We start from the raw sequence: 13,359 nt of genomic DNA, 5'->3' as shown, positions 1-13,359 counted from the left end.
AGATAAACCCTCAACTTGCATACAGTTGATAAGGAAGTCTTTCTGGCATGATGAGGCATGGCTAATTAAGTGGGTTTATGGTGCAAAAACATTTAATTATATTGTGTAAAAGCTATAAAGATTTGACAGGGATGTGACCCTGCACAGGAAGTAGTTAGCCTGAGACGCTAACGGGCAATGGCGGAGGTTCAACCTAGCAACTGGAGCATGTTGTGGGCTTGCAGACAGAGTTGAGACCCATCAGGCTGTCGGAGACTGTGACAGAGGTCTCTTAGCCACTCCACAAGGATACAGCAGTAGCAAAATCCCTGTTATGGGCGATATAGATAGACACGTGGCGAGGCATTCAGCCGTGCATTCCATGAAAGAGCCCTTGCCAGAGAGAGCTGAAGATTGGCAGTTGCCAATAGAAGCCTCTATAGAAGCCCCTGTGAGTCATAAATACTGGGTCCTTTAATTTTCCGGATCCCCCTGGTCTCATTTGAGCCTGTAGAGAGGCTCTTTACAGCTACAATTTGTACATATAAACTATCTGACCGCCTGGATGAACAGCTTAATAACTTCCTGCAATGCAGAAATGGGATATCCCCTGCTCTAATTAAAGACTCTCAACATCTATAACGTTATAATAGCTTGGGCATAACATACCTCTAATATAAGAGGTTGGCGAGATATCTGCAAGCTGGACATTCCTTGCAATCAAGAATAGTACTAGCAATTTAAATTGGGACACATTTAAAAAATATCCAAATAACTGAATAAGTTACAAATGACAGATAGTAACAGGACAATCTTCATGATAATGCTCTATAACTGGATTTTTGCAGCAGATTGACAGTATACATACAATCCATGTACTATATGAAGCTTACAGAACCTGTTTAGATCTTGTTTAGTGCTGCAGTAGAACAGAATACTGATATATATATATATATATATATATATATATATATATATATATATATATATATATATATATATATATATATGGAATATTGTCTATAAATATGTTACCTACATCCTTGAATGAGGGAATGTTGTCAGGATCGGGACAGGGATCCAACACGCAGAGTACAAACAGGAGAAGTTACGTATACCGGACCTTAGAATGGCCGGACTAACGTAAGGAGTAAGCAAAGAATGGTCTAGAGACAAGCCGAGGTCGAGGGAACGAGAGAGCAGGTAAACGAGAGACAAGCCGGGTCAAAAGGGTAATAGAGGTAAGCAGGGTAGAATAATACAAGCCGGGTCAGAACCAAAGAGATAAATAGAAATAAGAGCGCTGAGTGACTAGACTAGCTAGAACCACGACAGGGCAATGAACCAATACACAAAACCTTATTTTATACCCTGGTTCTAAATAGATGATCACGCCCCCAACGAGTCCTGATTCGTGCTCAGGACTTGATTGACAGGTCGGAACGGATAGTCGTCATGACGTCGGCTACTAGAGCCGCGTCATAAAAGGAGGCGGATCAGAGGCGTCCGGCGTGTAAACGGCCGAGAGGACCGCGAGGAACGAGTGAGTCAGTCCCTCTGAGAGGACGGAATTCTAAGTGTCTCACCTCCTCTGAGGTAGAGACACCAGGTACCCTGACAGTACCCCCCGTCTCAGAAACGCCCACCGGGCGGAAGGAACCGGGACGAGACGGAAACCGGGAATGAAAAGCCCTGCGGAGGCGAGGAGCATGCACCTCCTCCTGGACCACCCAAGACCTCTCCTCAGGGCCATATCCTTTCCAGTCCACAAGATATTGTAACCTCCCCCGAGAAATTCGAGAATCGAGGATGGAGTTGATCTCATACTCCTCCTGGCCCTCAACCTGAACAGAGCGAGGGGAGGGTGCAGCGGAGGAAAACCTGTTACAAACTAGAGGCTTCAACAAAGAAACATGAAAGGAGTTAGGAATGCGCAAGCCAGGTGGAAGAGCAAGGCGATACGCAACAGGATTAATTCGAGTCAGAACCTTGTAAGGACCAATGTAACGAGGCGTAAATTTCATAGAGGGAACCTTCAAGCGAATGTTTCTGGTACTCAACCATACCCTATCCCCTGGAACAAAAACCGGAGCCGCCCTTCTACGCTTGTCTGCGTGTTGTTTGAACAACGTGGAATTTTGAAGGAGAATTTGTCGAGTCTGATCCCACAACTTCCTCAAATTGGCAACATGGACATCAACCGACGGTACCCCTTGGGAAGGGGAAACCGAGGGAAGAATAGGAGGATGAAAGCCATAATTCATGAAAAAGGGGCTAGAACGAGTCGAATCGCAAACGAGATTGTTGTGTGCAAACTCCGCCCAAGGAATCAGACCGACCCAATCGTCCTGGTGTTCGGAAACAAAACAACGCAAATATTGTTCAATCTTTTGGTTGGTGCGTTCAGCAGCTCCGTTAGACTGGGGATGATATGCAGAAGAGAAATTCAATTTGATACCCAATTGAGAACAAAAGGATTTCCAAAAACGGGAAACAAATTGGGAACCTCTATCAGAGACAATTTCGGAGGGTATACCATGTAAACGAAAAATCTCTCTCGCGAATATCTCAGCCAATTCGGGAGAAGACGGAAGTTTAGGTAAGGGCACGAAATGAGCCATCTTAGTAAACCTGTCAACCACCGTGAGAATAACAGTCTGTTTTTTAGAAATAGGCAAATCGACAATGAAATCCATAGCCAAACAGGACCATGGTCTGTCGGGAATTTCCAAGGGGTGCAAGAGCCCACAAGGAAGCGTATGAGGTTGCTTAGTCTTCATACAGACCTCACATGCCCCGACGAAATCCTTAATATCCTTACGTAATGAAGGCCACCAGAAATCTTTAGAAATCAAGGAACACGTCTTGCGTATGCCAGGATGCCCAGCCACCTTGCTGTTGTGAAAGCACTGCAACAGTTCCAGTTGGAGTTCAGGAGGAACGAAGTGCCGTGCCCCGGGAGCCTGTCTGGGAGCCAGATGCTGTACCTTCATGATCTCGGCAAGCAACGGGGAGTGTATCCTGAGATTCATGTTGGCGATAATATCGCACTTGGGAACTACAGATGACAAAACCGCATCAGATATAGTAGAGGGTTCATGTTGGCGAGACAAAGCATCGGCCTTAGAGTTCTTAGAACCAGGTCTATAAGTGAGCACATAATTGAAATGAGTGAGGAATAAGGACCAACGAGCTTGCCTGGCGGACAAGCGCTTGGCTTCCCCAATATAGGACAAGTTCTTGTGATCTGTCAAAATAGTAACAGGGTGCAAGGTCCCTTCCAATAAATGTCTCCACTCCTTTAAAGCCATAATAACCGCTAATAGTTCCCTGTCACCAATGTCATATCTGCTTTCAGGCCCAGACAATTTCTTGGAAAAAAAACCACATGGATGTAACGGTTTATCCACACCTAATCTTTGAGACAAGATAGCACCTATACCTGTCTCCGAGGCGTCTACCTCGAGTAGAAAAGGCAAAGACGTATCAGGATGAACTAAAATCGGTGCTGAAGCAAAAAGATCCTTGAGTGTTTTGAAAGCAACGAGAGCTTCAGTAGACCAAGTCTTAGTGTCAGCCCCCTGTCTAGTCATATTGGTAATAGGCGCAATAATAGACGAGTATCCTTTAATGAAGCGCCTATAATAATTGGAGAATCCAATAAACCTCTGAATGGCCTTGAGTCCCCTGGGCAATGGCCAATCTAAAATAGACTGGAGTTTAACCGGGTCCATCTTAAACCCGTCCCCAGAAATAACATACCCAAGAAAGTTTATCTGAGACTGGTCAAAACTAAATTTCTCCAATTTGCAGTACAATCCATGTTGTAGAAGTTTGCGCAATACCATTCTGACTTGTCTGTGGTGAGTCTCAATCTCACTAGAGTGTATAAGTATATCATCCAGATATACAATAACGCAATCATGTTGAAATTCCCTAAGAACTTCATTAATCAGGTCCTGAAATACTGCTGGTGCATTACAGAGGCCAAAAGGCATTACCGTGTACTCATAGTGCCCGTAACGGGTATTGAAAGCTGTTTTCCATTCGTCTCCCTGTTGAATTCTCACCAAGTTATAAGCCCCTCTGAGATCTAACTTGGTGAAAATTTTGGAGCCTTTTAAACGATCAAAGAGCTCAGTAATCAAAGGAATCGGGTAGGCATTTCTAATAGTTATTTTATTCAATCCCCGATAATCAATACAAGGCCATCTTTCTTATTCACAAAAAAGAACCCGGCCCCGGCAGGGGAGGAGGATCTCCTAATGAATCCCTTGTCCAGGTTCTCACGAATATACTCCTCTAAGACTAGGTTCTCCTTAGTAGATAAAGGATATACCGTGCCCCTCGGAGGCATGGTACCGGGCAAGAGTCTGATCTTGCAGTCAAAGGACCTGTGTGAAGGTAGAGTGTCAGCATTCTTCTTGTCAAAGACTGCCTTTAAATCCAGGTATAGGGGTGGTATTTGTAAGTCTGTAGATTGGGTAGAATTAACCAGTGTGTCAGCTACGCAAACCGGTGAGACCTTCTGTAAGCACCTGCTTTGGCAACCTTGACCCCAAGAGACTATTTCACCCAATTCCCAATCGATAATGGGGTTATGTTTCTTAAGCCAAGGATACCCCAAGACTATTGGAACAGAAGGAGATGAAATGAGCATAAAAGATATACCTTCCTCGTGTAAGATACCAACAGTTAAGTTAACAGGTAAGGTCTCTTGAAAAATAACAGGTTCAGATAATGGTCTACCATCTATGGCCTCAACGGCCAAGGTGTGTATCCCTTAGCTGGGATGGGATAGAGTGTTTAGTGACGAAGACTTGGTCAATAAAGCTTTCAGCAGCTCCGGAATCTATCAACGCCATAGTATTTAATACTCCCTTCTCCCAAGCTAAAGAAACAGGTAGTAGAAGCCTATGATCTTTATAGTCATGTATAGAGGACAAGATAGAAACACCCAAGGCCTGTCCTCTAGAGGAACTTAGGTGCGAGCGTTTCCCGGGCGGTTAGGACAGTTTAGGCGTAGGTGACCTCTTGCTCCACAATACATGCACAACCCCTCCCTTCTCCTGTACTGTCTCTCCTCTTCTGAGAGACGAGTATTGCCTATCTGCATAGGTTCTGGAAGCGCTAAAGTTGTAGATTCAGGACTTTGGAATGAGGGAGCTAGTCTAAAGGAAGGTCTACGGGTTCTATCTCGAGTGTTCTGTCTCTGTCTTAAACGTTCATCAATTCGAGAAATAAAAGAAATTAAATCCTCCAAATTTTCAGGAAGCTCTCTTGTGGCAACCTCATCTAGAATTTCGTCTGATAGTCCGTTTAGAAATACGTCCATATAAGCCTGTTCATTCCACTTGACTTCTGCTGCCAAGGATCTGAACTCTAAGGCATAATCAACAAGGGTTCGGTTATGTTGTCTAAGACGTAACAGTAGTCTAGCAGCATTAACCTTTCTACCTGGAGGATCAAAAGTCCTTCTAAAAGCAGTGACAAAGGCATTATAATTATAGACTAACGGATTATCATTCTCCCACAAAGGATTAGCCCATCTCAAAGCTTTATCAATGAGTAGTGTGATTATGAATCCAACCTTCGCCCTATCTGTAGGGTAGGAGCGGGGTTGTAATTCGAAATGAATACCTATCTGGTTTAAAAAACCTCGACACATATCCGGAGAGCCACCATAACGTACAGGGGGAGTTATACGGGATGAAGCACCTACTGTGGCTACCTCTAGGCCTGAACTTACAGGAGAGATGGATGCAGTACGCATCTCTTCTGATTGGTTACTAGAACGAGATAGTAAGGCTTGCAACGCTAGAGCCATCTGGTCCATTCTATGATCCATGGCCTCAAATCTAGAGTCAGGAGAACCGACCTGAGTGTTTGTACCTGCAGGATCCATTGGCCCTGTCGTAATGTCAGGATCGGGACAGGGATCCAACACGCAGAGTACAAACAGGAGAAGTTACGTATACCGGACCTTAGAATGGCCGAACTAACGTAAGGAGTAAGCAAAGAATGGTCTAGAGACAAGCCGAGGTCGAGGGAACGAGAGAGCAGGTAAACGAGAGACAAGCCGGGTCAAAAGGGTAATAAAGGTAAGCAGGGTAGAATAATACAAGCAGGGTCAGAACCAAAGAGATAAATAGAAATAAGAGCGCTGAGTGACTAGACTAGCTAGAACCACGACAGGGCAATGAACCAATACACAAACCTTATTTTATACCCTGGTTCTAAATAGATGATCACGCCCCCGACGAGTCCTGATTCGTGCTCAGGACTTGATTGACAGGTCGGAACGGATAGTCGTCATGACGTCGGCTACTAGAGCCGCGTCATAAAAGGAGGCGGATCAGAGGCGTCCGGCGTGTAAACGGCCGAGAGGACCGCGAGGAACGAGTGAGTCAGTCCCTCTGAGAGGACGGAATTCTAAGTGTCTCACCTCCTCTGAGGTAGAGACAACAGGTACCCTGACAAATGTGTCTTCAGAGCAGAAGCTGTTATAAATTATATTGACCAAACTTAGTGGAGTAAACCGAAGCTACTCTGATAGATCATAGTGTGGTATTAATACACAATTTCAATCTGTGAAAAATTTTGTAAAGATATTAACTGCTCCTTAGGTGGAGTAATTGGAACGAACAAGACATGTAATTTTTATTATTGAATGAGGTTAATGATCACAAAGTCTAGTTTGGTCATATATTGCGAGAATATATATGACCACATTAGGATGGAAATACTGCTATCAAATACTATTAGTGATTGTAAATTAAGTAGAAAGATTTACTGAGTTATATCTAAACTTTTTCTGCCCATTAGCTGATAGACATAGGTGACAGTAAATTTTGTAAAAACGTTATTTGTCTGCTAATATTTGATACACAAGGGAGTAACAAGGAAATTACTTGCTATTTACCTACCAAAGAATATATGTTTTTTACTATATTTGAATTGAAGGCTGTTGAGATATAATACAAAGTTAAATCTTTGACCTTATAGTGGGAACAATTATTCTTACTCTGTTTGCTAGTAACTCTGCTTAAAGCGAAACTCCAGTGCCAGGAAAACGATCCGTTTTCCTGGCACTGGAGGGTCCCTCTCCCTCCCACCCACCAATCCCCAGTTACTGAAGGGGTGAAAACCCCTTCAGTGGCTTACCTGAGGCAGCGGCGATGTCCCTCGTCGCTGTCTCCGCCTCCGCGACGCTCCTCCTCTTCATTGCGTCGGCCGCGCATGCGCATTACTCCCCATAGGAAAGCATTGAAAAATCATTTCAATGCTTTCCTATGGGGTTTTGAGCGACGCTGGAGGTCCTCACACAGCGTGAGGACGTCCAGCGACGCTCTAGCACAGGTTTCCTGTGCTAGAACCCAGGAAGTTCCCTCTAGTGGCTGTCTAATAGACAGCCACTAGAGGTGGAGTTAACCCTGCAATGTAATTATTGCAGTTTATAAAACTGCGATAATTACACTTGCAGGGTTAAGAGTAGTGGGAGTTGGCACCCAGACCACTCCAATGAGCAGACGTGGTCTGGGTGCCTAGAGTGTCCCTTTAACACATAATATAGACTTTTGTAGAGTCTGGCATAGATTAAGATAGTTCTACTTAAAACTTTATTTCTGTTTGTTTTAACAAACTCTGCTATAATTTGGCCAATCCGGTGGACTGTATATTTTTGTTGTTTAAACATTGAGCTGGTAATTGCTATAAAATGTCTTGGACTTGATTCATCTTAGTTTCAGCTGTAACGCTTACTACAGTTGTCTCAGTGATCCAATGGTAGATGAAAGCGGGGACAAAATGAGAAATAAAGAAAATCAAGCTACTAAAATCAAAGTTAAGGAAAAAAAGAAAGAAAATATAAAATAATCAAGTAACTTTTTTTCCTCTCTGAATAAATCCAAAACCTTGGATAACTCTGAATTAATCCTTGAAATACTATTTTTTTTTATCAATCTGATACACCAGCGGTGTCAGGGGAATCATCTATTGTTGAAGAAATCACTGACACAGCTAATCTGGGAGAGGAACAGTTAACTATTTCTACCATGAAGGAACGAATGAGGGATCTGTTGAAAGATTTTAAGACTTCAATTGTTGGAGAGTTAAGTGTAGATATGGCAAAAAAATTCCAAGGATTTAAATACACTTTTGGAAAAATTTTCAGCAATGGGATTTCAACAAGATACATTGATAAAACAGCAACATGAAGGTCAAATTGAACCCCAGAGGGTAAGATAGGAGATTATTAACCTTAAACAAAAATATAATAGATTGGACATTTTTTCCATACAAAATAAATATTCGAATAAGAGAAATGTCAGAGGCAGTGAGACATTCAGATTTAACTAAGTATGTTACTAACTCCCTGAGTTCGCTGGTTGAACCTCACTATGTTAAAGTTTAAATAATGGACAACATTCATAGATTGCCATTGTCTCAGAGATTATCTATGGATCTACCTTGCGATGTGATTGTAAAATTAAAATTTTATACAAATAATAGTATAGAAATCTTTGATCTTAAAACCTCCATATGAACAGTTAAAGATTTTTCCAGACTTACCAACAGAGACTAATTTGGCATATATCTTTGACTTTGAGGGAGGAAATTTCATAAAAGGAAACAATTTAAAAGGAGACATGAAGGAAATACAGGGGCTTACATGTAGATTAATAGATAGAACTTGAAAAGTTGGTTATTCATTATATTATTTATATATATAAAAAAATAAAAAATGTATGAATTCAAGCGGTTGAGATTATATTTGTGTCACAATATTTAAGGTAGATCTTCACATATATAAATTTGTCATATACTTATTGTTAGCAAACTAAAATTGCTTATATTCACAATTAGTTGGATAATACATAAGTATAGATATAAACAGGAAAATAGTTGAAGTGACACGATGCACTTTAGAAGTCCCAGATAAGACTGGATAAATTCACTGATAACTATTAATTTACACAAATATTTCATGTTTTGAGCGCACATTGATTATAGGGGCTAGGGGCTCTCGGGTGATCCGCAGATGAGAATTGCATTGGTTTGTGCTAAGACCAAAAACACATTTTGCACTGACCTTGAAAACCCGAGCCCAACTCCGGCAACAATAGTGGGGGTTTATCTTGACCATATCCCTGATCTATTCAGGCATTACTCCCCAGCTCTGTAGCAGGAGTTATTCTATTTAGTGCAGATACATCCTTTTCTAGCACTATCTATACACATTCCAGTGCCTCTCTGAATGTGGGCATTGACTGTGCAGACACATTTTTGTCTGTATTAGCCACATATATATTCCATGCTTGTAGATATACACAGGGACAACGAAGATTAATATTGTAGCCCCATGTAGCCAAAAGCACAGCTTAAGCGGAACAGGGCCTTGACAGGGGTTAGGAGGCGGGCCCAGGAGGAACAGACAGGACAGGTGGGTTATGGGATATGTGGGTTTGGCTATTTAAGGGAGGAGCCATTTTGTGAGGTTCACTTTTAATATCCTACCCGGTTTAGTTTGTGTGCATCCCGGTGCTCTCTAAACTTGCTGGGTAGGGCTTTCTCTTTGTCTCCTCTGCAGGGCCATGGATGTCGTGGAGAAGCTTCTGGAGGGGATCCGGACAGCGGCGCGGCAACAGGGAGCGGAATGGGTGCAGGCCCAGCTGGGCCCGGTCCTTGCTGCGGCGGCAGGACATGAGGCCGGAGACTCACGCCCGGCGCGGGCCAGGAGGCCCCCGAGGCGTTTGAGCCCAGGTGGAGAACCGGAGGTCGGTGGCACGGGAGTGCAGGAGGCAGCCAGTGGAAGTCGTAGCAGGCCCAGGAGCTGCCTGGTCGAGGCTTTGCCTCCCAGTGTGCGGCCGGGGCTTCGGCGCGGTGAGTCCAGACGGGCGGCTGCCCTGGACATCGATGACGCACCCCCTAGCATGGATGGGGCCGTGCGCGGAGCAGGATCCAAAATGGCGGCCGGACGACCTGGTGCGGGGCCTGGCGGGGCAGGGTCTCGGCCCAGGAGGGCACCCCCATCGGTCTTGGCAGTGGACAGCAGCACGCGGACTGGGACGGTCCGCGACGGGCCCAACGTACAGCAGGCAAGTGCAGGTGGCCCTTCCGGGGGTCCCCTTGGCGTGGTGGGCAGACGGGGAGTGAGGCCCGATTCCAGGGAGCGGGTGGACGGGGGGGGGGTAAGCGAGCGGCCCAAGGGGAGCAGGGGTCGGGCGGAGGGCCCCTGGGAGGGGTGCGGGATGCTGCGCAGGGGTCTCGCGGAGTGCAGACTAGGCAGGCTTCGGTGGGGGAGGGTGGGGGGTCCCTCGGTAGTTCGCTTGCGGGGCGGAGGGTGGGGCCCGCGGGTTCGGTGGATGTGAGGAGGGCGGTTGAGGGTAAGGGGAAAGGAAAGGCTCCGAGGCCCGGTCGGTCGGGGATAGCTGTCTCGGGGAGCGGGGTGTCACCGTCCGCGTCCGTAGAGGGCCCCGGGGGTGGTGTCTCTGGTCTGGGCTCCGTAGGAGCAGGGGTAGGTCAGGCTGCAGCGGGGTTGGGGCGCGGGGCAGGAAACGGGGAGGGCGGGTCTAGTTCGGAGTCTGGTAGTGCTAGCCCATCGCCAGTTCGGGCCCCCAGGACGCGCAGACGGAGGCCCCAGCGCAGGCGCGCTACGTCAGGGAGTTCAGCAGGGTCCGGGTCCCCCAGGTTGCATCGACGGGGGTTGGCATCTAGGGGTGACGGTAGGAGTCGTAGTCCACGTGGCAGGGCTCTCCGGGCCTTTGGGGCGCGACGGCGGGGGGATACCCGGCGGGAGGCTTTGGCGGTTGGCAGGCGCTCCCCGGTTCGGGACGGGAAGGTGGTGGGGGGACAGTACGCCTTGTCCAGGACTTCTTCTCCTCTTTCCAGGTCACGGAGTCGCTCCTCCTCAGAGTTTTCCAGGCACCGGGTGGGCTCCCTGGTTGGCGGGACATCGGCGGATGTCGCTCATCCTGGACGGGCAGTGACGGACTGCGCAGCCCCGGGTATCCTCGGCTCCAGGGGCTTGGCCGGTGAGTCTACTGAATCGCTACAGTCCAGTGCACTAGTGCAAACACTGCAGTCACTACTCCACTCACTGGGAGCGGGGGGTGGCACACAGGGTAGCGTAGGGCAGGTGTGGACGCAAGGGGGAGGCGAGGCGGGGTCCGGTCTAGGGACCCCGGCGGCAGTTGCTGGCGGGGAAGCCGTGTCGGCTTCCAGCGCGGGTGAGGCGGGAAGCGAACGGGCGGAGTTGACGGGTGGGGTGACGGAAGCGGCGAGGCAGCATGCGTATGTGTCCTTCGCGGGCCCGCTGGGGGTGCACTTCAAGCAGGAGGTGAAAGATAAAATCTGGAAAGGGAAATTTTGCGAGATCTTCTCTCTTCTTCCCTTGGAGGACTTTCTTGACCTCAAGGAGGAGGACAAGAAGGACGAGAAGAAGGAGGAGGAGGAGAAACGGTGGAGGTATCGCAAGATACCGAAGTCTTTTGGTAACTGGCTAAGGGCATTCTGTATCCTGGCCAGCGTAATCGGGGAAAAGTCGCCGGGCTCCTGCTCGTCCCTGTTTTGCTACTTGGACGGCATATGGGAGGCATACCGCACCTATGGCGGATTGGCATGGTGGCGGTATGATGAGCAGTTCCGGCAGCGGCTGGCGGCGAATCCAGGCATGCGGTGGGACCAGATGGACCTGCCTCTCTGGATGAAGCTCATGATGGCGCAGAAAGCGCAGCCCTTTCAGCATGCGGCTGGCGCTAAGGGTCAGTCCTCCTCGTCGGCCGCCTCGCAGAAGGGCTTATGCTGGCTCTTTAATGAGGGTCAGTGCAAGTGGGGCGCAGCCTGCCGCTTCAAGCACGAGTGCTCGGGCTGCGGTGGGGCTCATGGGCTCCAACGATGTTTCAAGAAAGGAAAGTCCGGGGGGACGGGAGCCTCTGCCGCGGTTGGCGGCGGAGGGTCTCCCACTACCTCGGGGGCTAACACCGGTGAAACTAGACGCGATGGAGCCCTGGCTAAGCCGCTACAGTAACAGGGCAGACGCGGAGCTGCTTCGGGCGGGGTTTGGGCAAGGGTTTGTCATTCCTTTTCGGGAGAGGGGCGGCACTGCGTGCCCTCATAATCTCAAGTCGATGGTGGAATTTCCAGAGGTGGTTCGGGAGAAGCTAGACAAGGAGGTGCGGTTGGGTAGGATGGCGGGGCCTTTCTCGGCCCCGCCGCTGGAGGGCCTTAGGGTCTCTCCCCTCGGAGTGGTCCCCAAGAAGGAAACAGGGAAGTTTCGGCTCATTCACCATCTTTCCTATCCTAAAGGGGAGTCGGTGAACGACGACATTGATAGGGACCTATGCTCGGTCTCTTATGCATCATTTGACCAGGCGGTCGAGCTGGTGAGGAGAGCCGGGCGTGGTGCGTTGATGGCCAAGGTGGATATCGAGGCTGCTTTTAGATTGCTTCCGGTACACCCGGCGTGTCACCACCTGTTGGGGTGCTTCTTCGAAGGGGGCTACTTTGTGGATTTGTGCCTTCCCATGGGGTGTTCCATTTCGTGCTCTTACTTTGAGAAGTTTAGTTCATTTCTCGAGTGGGTGGTGCGGATGGAAGCGGGAGATAAAGCGGTGGTGCACTATCTGGATGATTTCCTGTGTGTGGGGCCGGCCGGCTCTCCCGCGTGCCAGCACTTGTTAGGTACTATTCAATGGGTGGCGGGCTGCTTTGGGGTGCCACTGGCGGCGGATAAAACTGAGGGCCCGACTGAGTGCCTTAGTTTCCTGGGTCTGGAGATCGATTCAGTGCGGGGGGAATGTCGGCTACCACTGGCGAAACTGGAAGGGTTGCGCGGCGTGGTGGCCGAGGTGCGTCGGGCACGGAAGGTGACCCTGCGCCGACTGCAGTCGCTGGTTGGCATGCTCAATTTCGCCTGTAGGGTGATACCCATGGGTAGGGTGTTTAGCCGCAGCTTATCGGCGGCTACCGCGGGGATTCGTTCCCCTCACCATTTCGTACGGGTATCTTCATCCATGCGGACTGACTTGGAGGTGTGGGATACCTTCCTTAGGGACTTTAACGGGACGGTGTTCTTTCGGCAAGGGGGCGTGTCGACAGCCGAGCTGGAGCTGTATACCGACGCGTCGGGTAGCGTGGGTTTTGGGGCCTACTTCAGCGGGAGCTGGTGTGCAGAAAAGTGGCCGGAGGCATGGGGGCAGAGCCCCCTCATACGTAACCTGGCTTTTCTAGAGCTGTTCCCACTGGTGGTGGCGTTGGCTCTGTGGGGGGACCGGTTGAGGGACCGGAAGGTAGTTTTCTTCTCGGACAACATGTCCGTGGTGCACGCGGTTAATAATCAGTCTGCGGCATCGAAGCCGGTGGTGGCTCTGCTGCGTCGCT

Source organism: Pelobates fuscus, chromosome 11 (assembly GCF_036172605.1).
Source record: "Pelobates fuscus isolate aPelFus1 chromosome 11, aPelFus1.pri, whole genome shotgun sequence".
In the NCBI taxonomy this organism is placed as follows: domain Eukaryota; kingdom Metazoa; phylum Chordata; class Amphibia; order Anura; family Pelobatidae; genus Pelobates; species Pelobates fuscus.
This window is presented reverse-complemented; position numbering follows the sequence as displayed.